Genomic DNA, 17,077 nt, shown 5'->3' on the forward strand with positions numbered 1-17,077 from the left:
GAAGATAGTTCCACAGCAGGTTGCCAAATAATATAAAGCATCTCCACCGAAATCTTTTTAAAGGGAAACTGGGACAGCTTGTAACTGAAAAATGTTTATATTTACTCAAAGATTTCTGAACACTGTTATTGACAATTCTAGTTTTGTATACCTCAGTATATTAATGGTGGAAAATGTTTATATAATACACACACTAAAAAAAGTTTTGCGTCACCCCGGTACCCAGAACTCCTGATGATAGACGTTGACTGTGGATATTGTATCACAGACACAGTCCCTTTGATGGTTCAAAGATGTCACTAAACCACCCAAAGATGTAAACAACCATGCATGAGCAATGCCTATTAGACAGAGACAGTCTGACAACCCATCAGTTCCAGTCATTCCACCAGGAAGGAGGTACACAGCTCATGTTGTCTGTAGTTCAAACATGCCTAGATTATCAATACCACGGTTTGATCATGCCTGCATTGTTACTTTGCGCCAGGAAGGGCTCTCAACAAGGGAAGTGTCCAGGCATCTCAGAGTGAACCAAAGTGATGTTGTTCAGACATGGAAGAGATACAGAGAGACAGGAACTGTCGATGACATGCCTCACTCAGGCCATCCAAAGGCTACTATTGCAGTGGATGACCATTACCTTAGGATTATGGCTTGAAGGAACCCTGACAGCAATGCGACCATGTTGAACAATACTTTCTGTGCAGCCACAGGACATCATGTTATGATTCAAACTGTGCGCAATAGGCATTGCATGATGCACATCATCACTCCTGACATCCATGGCGAGATCCGTCTTTGCAACCACGACACCATGCAGCATGGTACAGGTGGGCCTAACAACACGCCGAATGGACCGCTCAGCTTTGGCATCATGTTCTCTTCACGGATGAGTGTCACATATGCCTTCAACCAGACAATCATCAGAGATGTATCTGAAGGCAACCCGGTCAGGCTGAATGCCATAGACACACTGTCCAGTGAGTGCAGCAAGGTGTAGGTTCCCTGCTGTTTTGGGTGGCATTATGTGGGGCTGATGTATGCCACTGGTAGTCATGGAAGAAGCCATAACGGCTGTATGATATGTCAATGCCATCCTCAGACTGATAGCGCAACCATATCGGCACTATATTGGTGAGGCATTTGTCTTCATGGACGACAATTTGCACCCCCATCATGCACATCTTGTGAATGACTTCCTTCAGGATAATGATGGATAATGACATCACTTGACTAGAGTGGCCAGCATGTTCTCCAGACATGAACTGTATCAAAACTGCCTGGGATAGATTGAAAAGTGCTGTTTATGGATGACGTGACCCACCAACCAGTCTGAGGGATCTACGCCAAATCGCTGTTCAGGAGTGGGACAATGTGGACCAACAGTGCCTTGATGAACTTGTGGATAGTATGCCACGACGAATACAGGCATTCATCAATGCAACGGGATGTGCTACTGGGTATTAGCAGTACCGGCGTGAACAGCTATCTGGACCACCACCTCTGAAGGCCTCACTGTATGGTAGAACAACATGCACTGTGTGGTTTTCATGAGCAATAAATAGGTCAGAATTGATTTTTATGTTGATCTCTACTCAAATTTTCTGTACAGGTTCTGTAACTCTCGGAACCGAGGTGATGCAAAACTTTTTTTGATGTGCTACTTGCTATATACAGGGTGATTATAATTAAAGTTAAGCTTTCAAATCACTGTAGAAGTAATACCACTGGTTAGAATGATGTCAAATTGCAACGGAATATTATCGGAGAATGGGGAAAACTTATGGCAGAAGAGAAATAAATAGTTACAAAATGTAGCAATAGATGGTGCTATAAGCATCATAATTTAATAGTGGTGGACTTCAAATGACAAATGAATCATACAACAATGCCTAAGGTGCATGTTTGACGTTTAGCAAACTGTACTATTCAGTGTGCATGGGTGTACAGGTGTGATACCATTAGTTATGTAAGCCCATCCACCATGGCAAGTTCATATCACATTGGATGGGAACCATCAGTTTTTAATTGTCCTGAGGCCAAAAACCACATAAAAAGCATCAGTCACGTCAGTTTTTAATTGTCCTGAGGGCAAAAGCCGCACAAAAAGCATCAATAACATTGGTTTTCAATTGTCCTGAGGCCAAAAACCTCATAAAAAGCGTCAAGCACATTGGCTTTCAATTGTCCTGTGGCCAAAAGCATCAATCAAAATCAAACTGGATTACTAATTTCTGTGTGACTGGCACAAAACATGTTCAATATGTTGTCCACCGGTTTCTGCAACAAGTTGAAATCAAGAAACAGCATGAACCACAAGTGATCAAAGTGTTTCCAGGGTCACGTTCAGAATGTGTTGCGCAATGCCTGCCTTCAATTCAGCTAAGTTTGCAATCAGAGCACTGAACACTACATCTTTTAATAGCCCCACAGCCAGAAGTCGCACGGATTAAGATCAGGTGATTGGGGCGGCCATGCTGTAGGGAAATGGCAGCTGATAATTCTAGCAATGGCACTTCAGCAGCTGCTTAACTGGATTTTCAATGTGTGGAGGTGCGCCATCTTGCATAAAAATGATCTCATCCACACTGTTGGAGAGCTGGAATGATGTGGTTGCACAAAAGATATTCATAGAGCTTAACAGTGGCGGTACCGGTAACAGGACCAGAGGCACCTGTCTCTCCAAAAAAATATGGCCCTACGATAAATGATGCCATAAACCCCCACCACACAATGACCTTTTCATGATGAAGTGGTACTGGTTGATTTGCGTGTGGATTTTCTATTGCCCATTATCGAAAAGTGGGCTTCGTCTGTCCACAAAATCTTCCACGGCCGATCATTGTCCACTTCCATGCAAGCAAGAAACTCTAAAGCAAAGTTCTCTCTTGCTGGCAGGTCAACAGAAAGCAACTTGTGCACATGGTTAATTTTGAATTGGTTGCAAAGTAGGAAGTTTCGTAGGATTTTATGCACCATGCAACAGTGTTTCGGCAATTCTCCGTGCACTACACGTTTGTACGCCACCACTCATCTCCTCCTGCACTTCTGTGGTCACTGCTTCCACAGAATCGAATCAATTTGTTTTCTCCCTCTACCAGGTTGTACACCAAGAGAACATGTCTTTTTAAATTTATGAATCATTTTCTCCGGACCCACGGCAGTCATCAGGCCAACGCGTTTTTCAAACCCTTCAGTGTCCAGAACTTCTGCAGAGCGACATGTGCACATTCATAATTCTTGTAATACAGCTTTACAAGCAGAGCAAAATCCTGCATTGAGAAAGTCATGGCGAACATCACAGATGCGAAGGAGGAAAAGCCATGTACCCAGCATGCTTATACCAACTTCAATGGGTCATGCATATGACAGTTGTTTCATTTATGTATTCTGACACATACAGTGCCATCTATTGATCAGTTTTCACACTATTTTTCTTCTTTTGCCGTATGTTTTCTCCTTTCTCTAATAATGCAACACCCACCATCAGATGCACTGTTTCTAGATTCATGCTTCCTCTTGAGTGAACAGCTTTTCCCTCTGGCTCTGCTACCAGATTTGGTTTCCATGTTGGCTTTCACTCTTGGGCAGACACTGTAAAGACAAATTAAATACCAGTTTAGTGTGTGATCCATGAGTGTCATAAATAAATAAATCTTAAAACAACTGCAATAGAACTCTTGGAATATGCACAAAGCATCAGGTATTTTAAGATCAAAAAGACGTCACATTCATGAGGTAAAATTCACAACCAACCATGTAACTGTCAAACACACAGAATTCTACATTAGATTTTGTTGCTTAATTTACAGATTAATTCTCTATTATATGTAATGGCTGGTAACTACTGTCTACACCAGCACAACTACAACCTGCAAGTAATAAATAGTGATGTCAGAAAACACAATTTCAGTGTACTTGCAATACTCTTGTACTGAGATCAGTAAGAAACATTATTAACTGATACTTCATACATGTACTTACATGGGGTGTCCAAAGAGGAATCGTCAGTATTCACGGCGATGACAGGAATGATAATTTGAAGTAAAAAAAAGTTCATGCAGATGTATGCTGTATTCTGAATGGATTCCAAGATAGCACACATTTAATGTACTTTGCTATTTGCTTTCTGTATTATTAAATTCACTGTCAGTTTTACACATGTACACATGCACAACAGTTAGTGAACATCACAACATGTGTCTTAAAAATATCAATTGAAAAATAACACTTTGCGACACATTCACCTCTGAGCATTATTGTACACATCAATTTACAGCTATTGTACAATTTGCAATAAATGTTTGAATATCTCATCAACTTCAATACACTTGTGCATTCTTAGGAGAACATCTTTTATTGCCTGTCTGAGTGCTCCTGTATGTACTGTGATGAGAGCAGCAATCTCCATGATGCGACCATGCAGTTCAAGTTATGTACTCAGCATTTGTTTGTCATCCTCAGACTTCATCCGACCCCATAAATAAAAATCTAACATCATAAGGTCTGGTGACCTTGGTGGCCAGTTAACTATATGCTGTAATTTACCATCTAGTAAAATCATCAGACGATCAATTCCAATTACAAAATGATCTAGAGAGAATTTCTGTATGGTGGGAAAAGTGGCAATTGGCACTAAACAAAGCAAAATGTGAGGTCATCCACATGGGTACTAATGGAAACCCAGTAAATTTTCAGTACACGATAAATCGCACAAATCTAAGGGCTGTCAATTCAACTAAATACCTAGGAATTACAATTACAAACAACTTAAATTGGAAAGACCACATAGATAATATTGTCGGGAAGGTGAAACAAAGACTGTGCTTTGTTGGCAGAACACTCAGAAGATGTGAAGAACCCACTAAAGATACAACCTACATGGCACTTGTTCGTCCTCTGCTGGAATATTGCTGCATGGTGAGGAATCCTTACCAGGTAGGACTGACGGTAGACATCGAAAAAGTGCAAAGAAGGGCAGCTCATTTCATGTTATCATGCAATAGGGGTGAATGTGTCACTGATATGATATGCGAGCTGGGATGGCAGTCACTGAAACAAAGGCGGTTTTCTTTGTGGTGAGATCTATTTGCAAAATTTCAATCACCAACTTTCTTTTCCGAATGCAAAAATATTCTGTTGACACCCACCTACATAGGGATAAATGCTCATTGTAATAAAATAAGAGAGATCAGAGCTCAAACAGAAAGATTTAGATGTTCCTTCTTCCTACGCGCCATTCGAGAGTGGAATGGTAGAGAAGTAGTGTGAAAATCATTCGATGAACCCTCTGCCAGGCACTTAAGTGTGAATTGCAGAGTAACCATGTAGATGTAGATGTACCTCCTCTACCAGTTCAGCAATCAGGATAAATGTGGCTGAGATGTTCCCTCACGCATCAAGTAAAATGTGGAGGAGCTACATCATGCTGGAAGTACACTACAGTCCATGTAGCCAAAGGAACAAAGGTATGAACTTTCCAAAAAATGCAAGTAATTCTGTCCCATAATTCACTCTTCTAAAATGACTGGATCTATCACCAAGTTACCAATCACACCACATCAAGCATTGATCAAAAAACAAAGCTGGACATCAGTTTCCACTGTAGCATGTGAATTTTCTTGTGACCAGCAATAATTATTATGCATGTTGTTGATGCCATTCCATGTAAATGTGGCTTCAGCAGTGAACAGTATTAATGGCCAACTGTTAGTTAATCAGTGACTACATTCGAGACATGTGGTACTGACACGGATGTGAAGAATATGGACATGTTTTCTATGAAATGGGTAAAAGTTTCTCGCATCTAATGTTTCCCATACATACGTTTGTGGGACACTGATACATACAGAAAGCTGCCATGTGCTGGCAGTAGGAGAACATAGCACCATTTCAACAATGTGTTTCTGTTCCTGCACAGGTTGTTGAACTAAATGGTCAGAAGATAAATTATAACCTGGAAGAATATCTGTTTCATGTGATGTGCTGAAAACTCTCTACAATCAGGAATTTGACATATCAGAAAGTGCCAATAGTATTCTTCAAATTAGCACAGACTCTACCACTGCACAAGTGATAAACACACTATCTGCATATTCTTCATTTAGTCAAGTCGGTGAAGGAAAATTAGTTGAAAAAATTTGTGTGATCCCTATTTTTTTTACAGTGGAAGGAGGAAGCATCATGAACTATGTACTAAAAATTATGACCAGTGTGGTGTGAGTATGGTGATGAATAGGAGCTTAAAGGTCTCTTTTTTACGGTTTTCTTGAATATCTCAAAAACTGCAGCTTCTAGCAAAAATGTATCCCTGCAAAAATTTAAACTACATTAAATTTCCTACAAAAAAGTTCCCTTCATTTTTTCTCTAGGACTGATAGTTCCCACATTACTAGGGATGCAAAAAATGCAGATTATTAAACATAGTGTTTTAATGATATGATATTAATGTTTGTCATTAAATGAAATGGGTCAAGAACAAATATTAAATGTGTGTGCTACATCCAAGTGCATTAAAAACTAGTAACAGATAATCTGTGTCCTGATGGTGTGACAAGTTGTAGGGTTGCGTGGATGGGGGAAAGGGGGTGGGGGCAGGAGGGATGGGTCGAGGGTAGACACATGATGGAAGGCAGGTCACCACATTGTGATCGTTCACTTCCCTCCTTTCTAGGTCTGCGTACAGAAGAGTGAGCAGGTCAGTCCACACTCTCTCTCTACCACACTATACCACAAAGAGAACTACAGGGTGTTGTTATATTTCCTCTTCCTCCTTATGAATCACTGGCAATGCTGTGCGTTGATGTGCCCAGGGGAATTTATTTTCCATGAAGCGCAGTCACACTACATGGAAAACAGATATGAATAACTAATAACAGCACCACAAGAAACATATGTTGGCAGATTCTGTGTAAATCTCTGCACGTTGTTCTACACTGCTAAAGGGAAATTTATTCTCATTCATGCTATATGGCAGTTGTATCATTCTTCAGGCAAAGGCAACAACTTCACTCAAGCGTGGCATGCTTTTCACTTTACAGACAGACCGTACTTCCCCAGCATTTTCTGTACAGTCCACTCATTTGAGTAGTTGAAATAACCTCATTGGGTTCATGTTTATATAATGGAGTTATTTTCCATTTTATTAAGAGAGTATTTATTTGCAATTGTTAAGTGAGCTATTATGTAAAAAAGCTCCACAGCTAGAGCTGTTCCATATCAAAGAACCTGTCCCAACTATAACATGCTGGCAATATGTGCTTGACAATACTGATTTTATTGTTTCTACTATCAATGGTTGGGACAGTTTTCAGAGTCTGAGGAATATCAAATGCATCACTTCAGCTTCAGCTCCTTCTGCATCTGATGAGACCCAGTGATTTAAACTGGCTCCTTCTGTAACAGAAGTAGGTCACCTAGATGTTATAGAACTTCAGGTATTTCAACCCAAGTCAAGCAATGCATTATGGCATATTACTGTTCTAGATTTGAACATAAGTCCTTTTCCATCAGAGATATGGACACCCACCCTGCAAGATATACTGTGGATATATGGTAAGTGGCTCCATTCACTGCAGCCCACTGTACTACAAGTGCTTGCAATGCCAGTAACACAATTAAAGTTGATGTAAGTTCAGTAACTTTATGGTCAGTCATTAATTCACCAGCAAGTGACTATAACGTAGTTACATGACTTCAGAATATGCTGCCAACAACAGGCAGTAGCAAGGTATCACATTTACCAATCCAGTCTCTTTCCCACTAGCACTACATATGTCAGTGACAACATAACACTTACAAATTAAGTACTTCTCAGCCACTGTTTATAGGAATCCATTTTACATAAAACAACTGGAAATGAGTCCTCACTGAATAAACTGAAAATACCTGCACCATATAAACACAAGCTCAGTGAAGTTATGTTATCTACTTATGTAAGCAAACTGGACATGAAATCTTCCACCCTCTTTTGAAGTTGCTACCAAATTCATTGGTTTATCTGTAAGTGGGAATGACAGGCAGGTCATGTGTGGATACTAGAGGGTTCTTGAGAGCAGAACTCTCTTTTGTAATCTAGACCTTGATGACAATTGACACCTTTCTTGGGTGGAGAGGCCTCTTGCTCTGTACCACATGAGTGGAAAGCACACTATAAGGCACCTGGTTCAGAGCTGTCCTTGGAGTAACAAATTTCTAACAGTTTGCTGTGTCACTGCAGTGCCAACTGCTACTGAAATTGCTACTGCAGATGCAGTGCAATGCACCAGAGCCATATGCTGAATAGGATGGTCTTCCCTCTCAGTAATGCCATGTGGCCATTCAAAGCCTGGTCTTCTTGCGACCTTACATGCTTGAGACCACCAGTTGTCAGCAGTCACAGAAAATGGCTATCTTCCTCCTAAGCCTTTCTGCAATGCCACAGAAGGAACATCCAGCTACTTGTAGCCCTATTACACAACTTCATACAAAGTAAGGCGTTGATAATGGCATCTTTCTTGCCTTAAAGGCATTCTTGACTAAAATGAAATGTAAATCAAATGGACACCCTAGCTGCAAAGAGGCGTTGATATATTTCATTGGGGACATGTTGAAAATGTGTGCCCCGACCGGGACTCGAACCCGGGATCTCCTGCTTACATGGCAGACGCTCTATCCATCTGAGCCACCAAGGGCACGGAGGATAATGCGCCTGCAGGGGCTTATCCCTTGCACGCTAAGAGTGAAACCCACATTCCCAACATGTCCACACCACTACATTCGTAGTGTGCCTAATAGATGTTTGCCCATCATACTCATTACTCATGGCAGATTAATCTACCAAGTCCCATACGAGTTCGGGCATAGCGTGTGCGTTTGCACAAGAAGATCAATGGCTGGGAAGCCATTTTATATATGACGGTAGTATCTGTTCCCGAAAGAACCTGTCCCAACTGTAACATGCTGGCAATATGTGTTTGACAATACTGATTTTATTGTTTCTGCTATCAATGGATGGGACAGTTTTCAGAATCTGAGGAATATCAAATGCATCACTTCAGCTTCAGCTCTTTCTGCATCTGATGAGACCCAGTGATTTAAACTGGCTCCTTCTGTAACAGAAGTAGGTCACCTAGATGTTATAGAACTTCAGGTATTTCAACCCAAGTCAAGCAATGCATTATGGCATATTACTGTTCTAGATTTGAACATAAGTCCTTTTCCATCAGAGATATGGACACCCACCCTGCAAGATAAACTGTGGATATATGGTAAGTGGCTCCATTCACTGCAGCCCACTGTACTACAAGTGCTAGCAATGCCAGTAACACAATTAAAGTTGATGTAAGTTCAGTAACTTTATGGTCAGTTGTTAATTCACCAGCAAGTGACTATAACATAGTTACATGACTTCAGAATATGCTGCCAACAACAGGCAGGTCATCTACATCTACATCTACATTTATACTCCGCAAGCCACCCAACGGTGTGTGGCGGAGGCCACTTTACGTGCCACTGTCATTACCTCCCTTTTCTGTTCCAGTCGCGTATGGTTCGTGGGAAGAATGACTATCTGAAAGCCTCCGTGCATGCTCGAATCTCTCTAATTTTACATTCATGATCTCCTCGGGAGGTATAAGTAGGGGGAAGCAATATATTCGATACCTCATCCAGAAACGCACCCTCTCGAAACCTGGCGTGCAAGCTACACTGTGATGCAGAGCGCCTCTCTTGCAGAGTCTGCCACTTGAGTTTGCTAAACATCTCCGTAACGCTATCATGGTTACCAAATAACCCTGTGACGAAACGCGCCACTCTTCTTTGGATCTTCTCTATCTCCTCCATCAACCCGATCTGGTACGGATCCCACACTGATGAGCAATACTCAAGTATAGGTCGAACAAGTGTTTTGTAAGCCACCTCCTTTGTTGAGGGACTACATTTTCTAAGGACTCTCCCAATGAATCTCAACCTGGTACCCGCCTTACCAAAAATTAATTTTATATAATCATTCCACTTCAAATCGTTCCGCACACATACTCCCAGATATTTTACAGAAGTAACTGCTACAAGTGTTTTTTCCGCTATCATATAATCATACAGTAAAGGATCCTTCTTTCTATGTATTCGCAATACATTACATTTGTCTATGTTAAGGGTCAGTTGCCACTCCCTGAACCAAGTGCCTATCCGCTGCAGATCTTCCTGCATTCCTGCATCAATGGTAACTGTTCTTTTGGGAACAGATACAACCATCATATATAGTTAAAATAGGGCTTCCCAGCCATTGACCTTGTTGCGTGAACGCACACGCTATGCCTGAACTCATACGGGACTTGGTAGATTAATCTGCCACAAGTAATGAGTATGATGGGCAAACATCTATTAGGGGCACTACGAATGTAGTGGTGTGGACATGTTGGGAATGTGGGTCTCACATGGAGCATGCAAGGGATAAGCCCCTGCAGGCACACTATCCTCTGTGCCCTCGGTGGCTCAGATGGATAGAGCGTCTGCCATGTAAGCAGGAGATCCCGGGTTCGAGTCCCGGTCGGGGCACCCATTTCAACATGTCCCCAATGAAGTATATCAACACCACTTTGAAGCTAGGGTGTCCATTTAATTATCATTTCATTCTAGAAAAGCTGCAAGGTCATCAATGGTAACTGTTCGGGAACAGATACTACCTTCATATATATTCTTGACTAACACCAATTCACCATGTCCAGTCTAAAAGCTAACTAACGCTCTTGACAGTTGCAGACTGCATTCAAAGAAAACCTGATTGGCATCCTCAAAGTGGCACTAATAATCCTATTTTTATGTGACAGGCACAAAAATGGAATACACATCATCTTTCAGATGTAGAAACATGTATACCAACTTTTGTTTACATCACACAACTCGTTCTTACTGTAACAGTTTTTTTCTGTCAATGTATTATGTGGTGATTTTACATTAATCTGTTAACTGAAAATGAAGAAAAAGGAATAAAATGTTTACTGAAAATAGAGAAAACTTTTAAGTAAGAATCCTAAGCAGTTTTCAGATGAAACTACTTTATTCAGATCTTTTTAGAGTAAAGGTGTTGTCACCTTCCCCATTAGATAATATTTTTACAAATAGAAAATTGTGTCACTGAAGACTATACATGTAAACTTAGGTCTTTCAGATCACAGTGCACTACTAACACAATTCTTATATACCCAGGATAGTAAAAAATAAGTGGTAATATAAAAGGCACTTCAACGAAGAAAAGCTAAATACTCTTACTCAATTCTTATCAAAGGAAACATGCAAAAATATAGTTAAAAAAAAAACCTCTTGCAAAGGAACAATGGGCAGGGAATATCATTTGCTGTCAGACTGTCTAGTGAAACTCTAAATCTAAAACATCTCAATCAACTCAAAAAAGACAACAAAGATCAAAGATCCACAAAATGTCATAAGACATATAAGACAATTCACAGGAAAGTGATTAAAGAATCTAAGATAATGTACAGCGACAAAGGACGTACAGGGACAGAAAACAGAAATAAATAGAAATGATAAAACTCAAACCATTGCTTTAAAAATCGATCATGGAGTGTTACTTACAAATCTAAATTAAGCAAGTTACATAAATGACTGCTTCATAAACACTCAAGTTAACCTGAGTGATAATTACTTTAGGGATAGTAAAACCTCAGTTTCAAGAGGACAATATTTTAATACAGTTTTGCTAAGTCCCACAAATAAATTAGAAGTTCTTAGAATAATAAAAACAATGAAGAATAAAACATCTTCAGGACTTGATGATGTACCATCTTCAGTCATAATTAAATGTGTTAGTATCATATCAAAACCACTCCCACATATCATAAATACATCATATCAGAAGTACTGTTTCCACAAAGATTAAAAATTTCAAAAGCAAAACCATTACATAAAAAGGGCGATACATATGAAGTGGGAAACTATAGTCAAATAGCCTTGTTATCTATGTTTTCTGAAGTAACAGAGACAGTCATGAAACACAAAGCAGCAAATTGCCTTGAAAAATTCAATCTCTTGTCTGTATATCAACACAATTTTTGAAGACACATGAGTACAGAGCCAGGTATTATTCATTTCACTGAAACTATTGTAATGATACTAGATAGAAACAACACTACAATACAAATAAATTTGGACTTATTGAAGGTGTTTGATACTGTGCACTGTCCCCGCCCCACTGATGAGTTTTATTATTTGTGTAGTTCGGCTCTGTCTTAATGTTGACTAAATTCGTCGAGTGAAAGAGGGGACGGTGCAGCTGATGAAGAAAATGTCAGCTATGGCGATCATTCACCAGTAACTGACACTGTCTGACTGCTTCTCGTAATAACTCATATTCAGAACTCCTTTTCTACAACAGTTACAGTGATTTATTTCTGATATCTGTGTACAGTCGGCTCTTGAGGTACCGCCTACTGCGTTACTGGACGTTAAATTGCTTCTTCCTACTTTCGCTGTTATATACAAAGTTCCTCATTATACATTCTTCATTTTTTCCTCCGAAGTCCAACAACCACCTCGGATTATACCACCACCGTGACTCTGGACCTCCATGGAGCGACGTCATCAGCCTCACTGTGTTTGCTCCATGGCGGCCCACTACTTGCCGCGTGAACAAAAGTCTGTGCCGGTTGCTGGCTTGGTGTTTGAATTATCTGCACATATAAAAACCTGCAACTCAATTTTATCATTTAATTAGAATTTGTGCTAGGCCAGGGGTGATAGATGGCACATGCAACTGACCACTTGTTGTCTGTTACACCCAACATGATATCTTGCTAGATAAATTAGAAGGTACTGGTAAATGAGGAACACGGAAGAAATAGTTCCAGTCATAACCCCAAAACAGGGGACAGGTAGTATAAATTACTTTGGAACAAACACTAAAATGTGTGTGGATCTGATATTGACTGTAGGACCTCTATTATTTCTTATTTATGTAAATGATATTAAGATTCCGATCAATGGTACTCCGAACTGTTGGCTGATGACACAAATGTTGTTGTAAGTTGTAAAATTTGTATTTGTTTGTATTTGTATTTTATCCATCTCGCAATATACCTTTACAGATCATCTGATCAAACTGTACAGGAGACACGTCAATTATGGCCTTACGATATACATAATTTACTAACACTACTTTTTACCAGTACAGGTTGATATTGTACATAGTAATATTATCAAATTGTTTTTCTTGTAATGTAACAGTACATTATGTTTATATACGTACACAATATTATACAAAATGCTATAATATTAAACAGTCACACTATTCAGATAATGATTTCATTGTACATAAATTCCTCAATTGAATAGTAGCATTTTTCCACCATGATAGTTTTCTCTTCAGTGAACCTATCTCCTTGCTCAGTACATCTCTACCCTTGAGTTTATTGTAAATTTCCATTCCCATGAACTGGGGTGTATGTTGGTAGAGTTTTAAATGATGTTGTGGAAGCATGAAATTTTCTTTGTGTCTAGTGTTGTACATACGCTGGAAATGATTTTCTTCCGTTAGCTCAGGGTTACTACGTAAAAAGATGATAATTTCAAATACGTAGGCAGTTGCAAGATGGCGGCAAGTGTTAAAGTGCATCAAATTTCTCTGGAAAGAATGGTAATTTCCATGGTAAAAAGAAAGCCTGCCCAAAATGTAAGGTCAAAATTGTGAAACTAAGGAAACGCTTATTGAGTGTGCAATTCACAATCAGTTCACAACAAACGGAAATAAATGAACTTAAAGCATGAAATTGTCAACTGGTGCATCAAAACACGCTGAGACCCACACAAGAAATCAAAGACTCTGCAGATAAGTGGATAAAAGCTTCAAACAAAAACAGCTTTCAGAAAGTGATAAACCATGTGAACAATTTAAATTTAGTGCACGAAAATTCATGTGAAGTAGGGTATTTCAACATCTACAACCAGAGTTTTGGGATATGTAGAAAACTGATTTGAAAAGAACAAGTCAACCCTAAATCCTTCAAAAACTGATTATATTCACAACAGAGAAACAAAGTCACATCATGACCTGGACCTCAGAATTCAACGTAAACAAACTGAGAGGGTAGCTGTCACTTAATATTTAGGTGTGCAAGCTGACAAAAATTTGGACTGTTGATGGTGTTGCATCATGGGTTTCATTGTATAAACTCCCATCCTAAGAACCAAAATGTGGGTTGTTTATTGTGATATGTGTGGACAGAAACTCAACTGTAGATTCATTCCTCCTGTATACAGTGGCACAATGCATAAAATGTGTTATGTTTTTGTGATAGTGAATAACACATCTCTACAGCCAAGATGTTAAAAACTAATGATTTAGTTACTGAACAGTTAGTCACTGTAACATGAATAAACAATATCTAGTGCCTAAAACATTAACTGAAATGATTAAAAACAAGTACTAACCATAATAACAGAAGTTTGGGCCAAACAATAAAAAAATGTAAATCTGAGTGCAAAGAACAAGAACTTTGCTACGCCCATAAAACCAATTAAGTGAACAGACCATCAAACAGACAATATGTTATTAACAGATGTGACAGGCAATAATTCCAGTGTATTACGCGAAGAAGAAGCTGACAGCCAATGAATAAATTCTCCAAATTATAACCTAACTTCAGCAGTACCATACAAAAATCCATACAGAAAGTCATTTGAACGTCTACAAGTAACATATAAATGAATATAAAAAATGAGTTGTGATGCTTGGTGACAGCCACACCGTGAGAAATCTGAAAAATTAAATGAATATAGTATGTCATATATAGCTATAGGTATGATGGAGCTGAGTTCACCTTTGACAGAGATAATGAAAATCAGTAATTCAGCCAGTGAGTCATGTAAGAATGATACTATCATAATCATGGGTGTACAAACATGAGGGTAAACATACTACACAATGCTTAAAACTACACTGCTTGATCTTAAAGTGCCCATCATCATAGTTCTGACATGCCTCACAGATATAACCTACAGGATGACTCAGATGCAAATTTGGGGCTAGCAAAAATAAACAGACAGTTCCAGAGAAATATGCAAGGTCTTCCCACCACAAGAGAATTGTTTATGAAACACAGACAACATCACAACAAGACTGGAAAGTCATACAGTGACAAAATGCTAACAAAATTAATGTAGAAATATGACCTTGTTGAAATAAAAACAACCACTTTTGGCCAAAAACCACACTGTGTAACTGTATGAGCAAACCTGAAACAATGAACTCAGAGTTTCTTTTTGTTGAAACCTATGCAACTACCAAAAAACACAGAAGTATAACAGAAGAGACATTTTTGGGTGATGAAAGGAAAATGACAGATACAGATACAGAAAAATGGCATCCACACCAAGAAAACAAATTAACCAGAAACAATGCCCACCCTCAAGAAATGAGGATTTTCTATGGCCTCGCCATAAAAAGAACACCTAGCAGATACAAGTGGTGAAAATGAACAGGTGAAAAAGAAGGTCAATTATATATGTCTGAACATGACAAAAGTACAAAAGTTATGCTCTTTCATCAGAATGTAGAATGATTTACAGATAAAATAAGCAAATTTAAAACACTTTAGTCAGATAATCTGAAGGAACCTTCTTTTATATGTTTAGGTGAACATTTGATAGGGCAGTGATATGTTGGCAGTTACAAAACTACCAGGATTAAAACCATCCTGCATGGTGGGATATGCATTTTTGTTAGAAGCAACATGAAACATTGCTGCTTAAACTCCTGAGAAAGAAATCAAGACTTTGAAATTTTGCTACAGAAGTAACTTCACTAAAAACAATTATAATTTGCCTGTACAGAAACCCAGGTTGAGACTTACTTATATTCCTACAGAAACTAGACAGTGCACTCTAAAATTTTAAAGCTAATAAGAATATCTAACAGTATGTGATGATTTACATTTAATTTTCAGGACAACTCAAACAAAAAGCAAAATCTTGTGAGCATACTTGTAGTGTATAATTTGCAAACCACTATAGACTCTCCTTCCAGAATTACAAAAACCACATGTACCACTATTGACCAAATATTTATGAATGCAGAAAGTAATTACTTCCAGGCTGGAACAATAAATACAGGATTTAGTGACCATAATGGTCGGTATATTGCTCCCTATACAACATCCAAAGTCACAATGCAAACCAAATTAGTAAAGAAGAAATAATCCTAAGTGAAAAAATGTAGATAGATACCTTCAGGCAACTGTTAGCTGAGGGAACATTGAATGTAGTATACGAGCATGGCAGTATATGTGAACAGTCTGACAAATTGTTGGAAATATCTACTAACTACAATGAAACCAGATAGCCATTGAAGGAATACAGGCTATTGTCTAATAATAAAAACAAGTATTGGATACCAGCTGAAATTAATATCTCAAGGGAAAAAAGGGAAACCTATATGGTATTAAAGACATTGTGCATGTATGACAAATTTCATGCTTACTACAGAAAACACTAGACAATATTTTAATAGTTGCTAAGGAAGCAAAAATGAAGGTAAATGACCTTTATATACAATCTGATGGAAACAAGAGGAAAACTACATTGAAAGTTGTGAAACAGCAGAAAACTAATGTCACTACCAACATGCCAATATCACACTTTGTCAACAAGAAGAGAAAAAACTGACATGAGAAAAGTAGTAAATATGCTCAACAACTATTTCCAAGTATAAGTAAGCAACTAAACAGTATGATTAATCCACATAACCAAAGTGCAAAGGCACTATCATTCAAGATCAATAACCCTACTACCTCACTTCATCTGTACCAAATAAATGAAGAAGAAATTTTTACTGTCATAAAAACCTTAAAAATCATTGGAGTAGATGGTATACCTGGTAAAATAATAAGAAGCTGTAGTGAAATCACTGTAAAACCACTGACACATTTATGCAATGGTTTACTGATATCAGGGACCTCCCTCCCTATCTAAAAATTGCTAAATTGAAACTTATAGTTAACCCACAGTCGCTCGTGAATATTGTTGTCCCGTGACAACTCCCGTGTTAGATTTTTTCTAACAGTGAGATCTTGCACCTTTTTTTATC

The 17,077-nt window shown here is 38.7% G+C and overlaps 1 protein-coding gene, 1 long non-coding RNA gene and 2 other non-coding genes across 8 annotated transcripts in view; 2 read left to right on the forward strand and 2 right to left on the reverse strand.

Moving 5' to 3' along the window:
* The window catches only part of LOC126248765 (serine-rich adhesin for platelets-like), a 286,230-nt gene that overhangs the window by 144,759 nt on the left and 124,394 nt on the right, over positions 1–17,077 (forward strand). The gene's annotated exons all lie outside the window — the stretch shown is intronic.
* LOC126248768 (uncharacterized) overlaps positions 1–17,077 on the reverse strand; it is a 70,141-nt gene that overhangs the window by 41,665 nt on the left and 11,399 nt on the right. For all 3 annotated transcript variants that reach the window (XR_007545533.1, XR_007545532.1, XR_007545534.1), the window contains one exon: positions 3,485–3,594. This is a non-coding gene — a long non-coding RNA (uncharacterized LOC126248768). The remainder of the gene's footprint in view (positions 1–3,484; positions 3,595–17,077) is intronic.
* Trnat-ugu (transfer RNA threonine (anticodon UGU)) lies at positions 8,599–8,673 on the reverse strand. The gene has a single exon. It is a non-coding gene; the product is annotated as a tRNA-Thr (tRNA).
* On the forward strand, positions 10,462–10,536 carry Trnat-ugu (transfer RNA threonine (anticodon UGU)). The gene has a single exon. It is a non-coding gene; the product is annotated as a tRNA-Thr (tRNA).

Source organism: Schistocerca nitens, chromosome 3 (assembly GCF_023898315.1).
Source record: "Schistocerca nitens isolate TAMUIC-IGC-003100 chromosome 3, iqSchNite1.1, whole genome shotgun sequence".
Lineage (NCBI taxonomy): Eukaryota > Metazoa > Arthropoda > Insecta > Orthoptera > Acrididae > Schistocerca > Schistocerca nitens.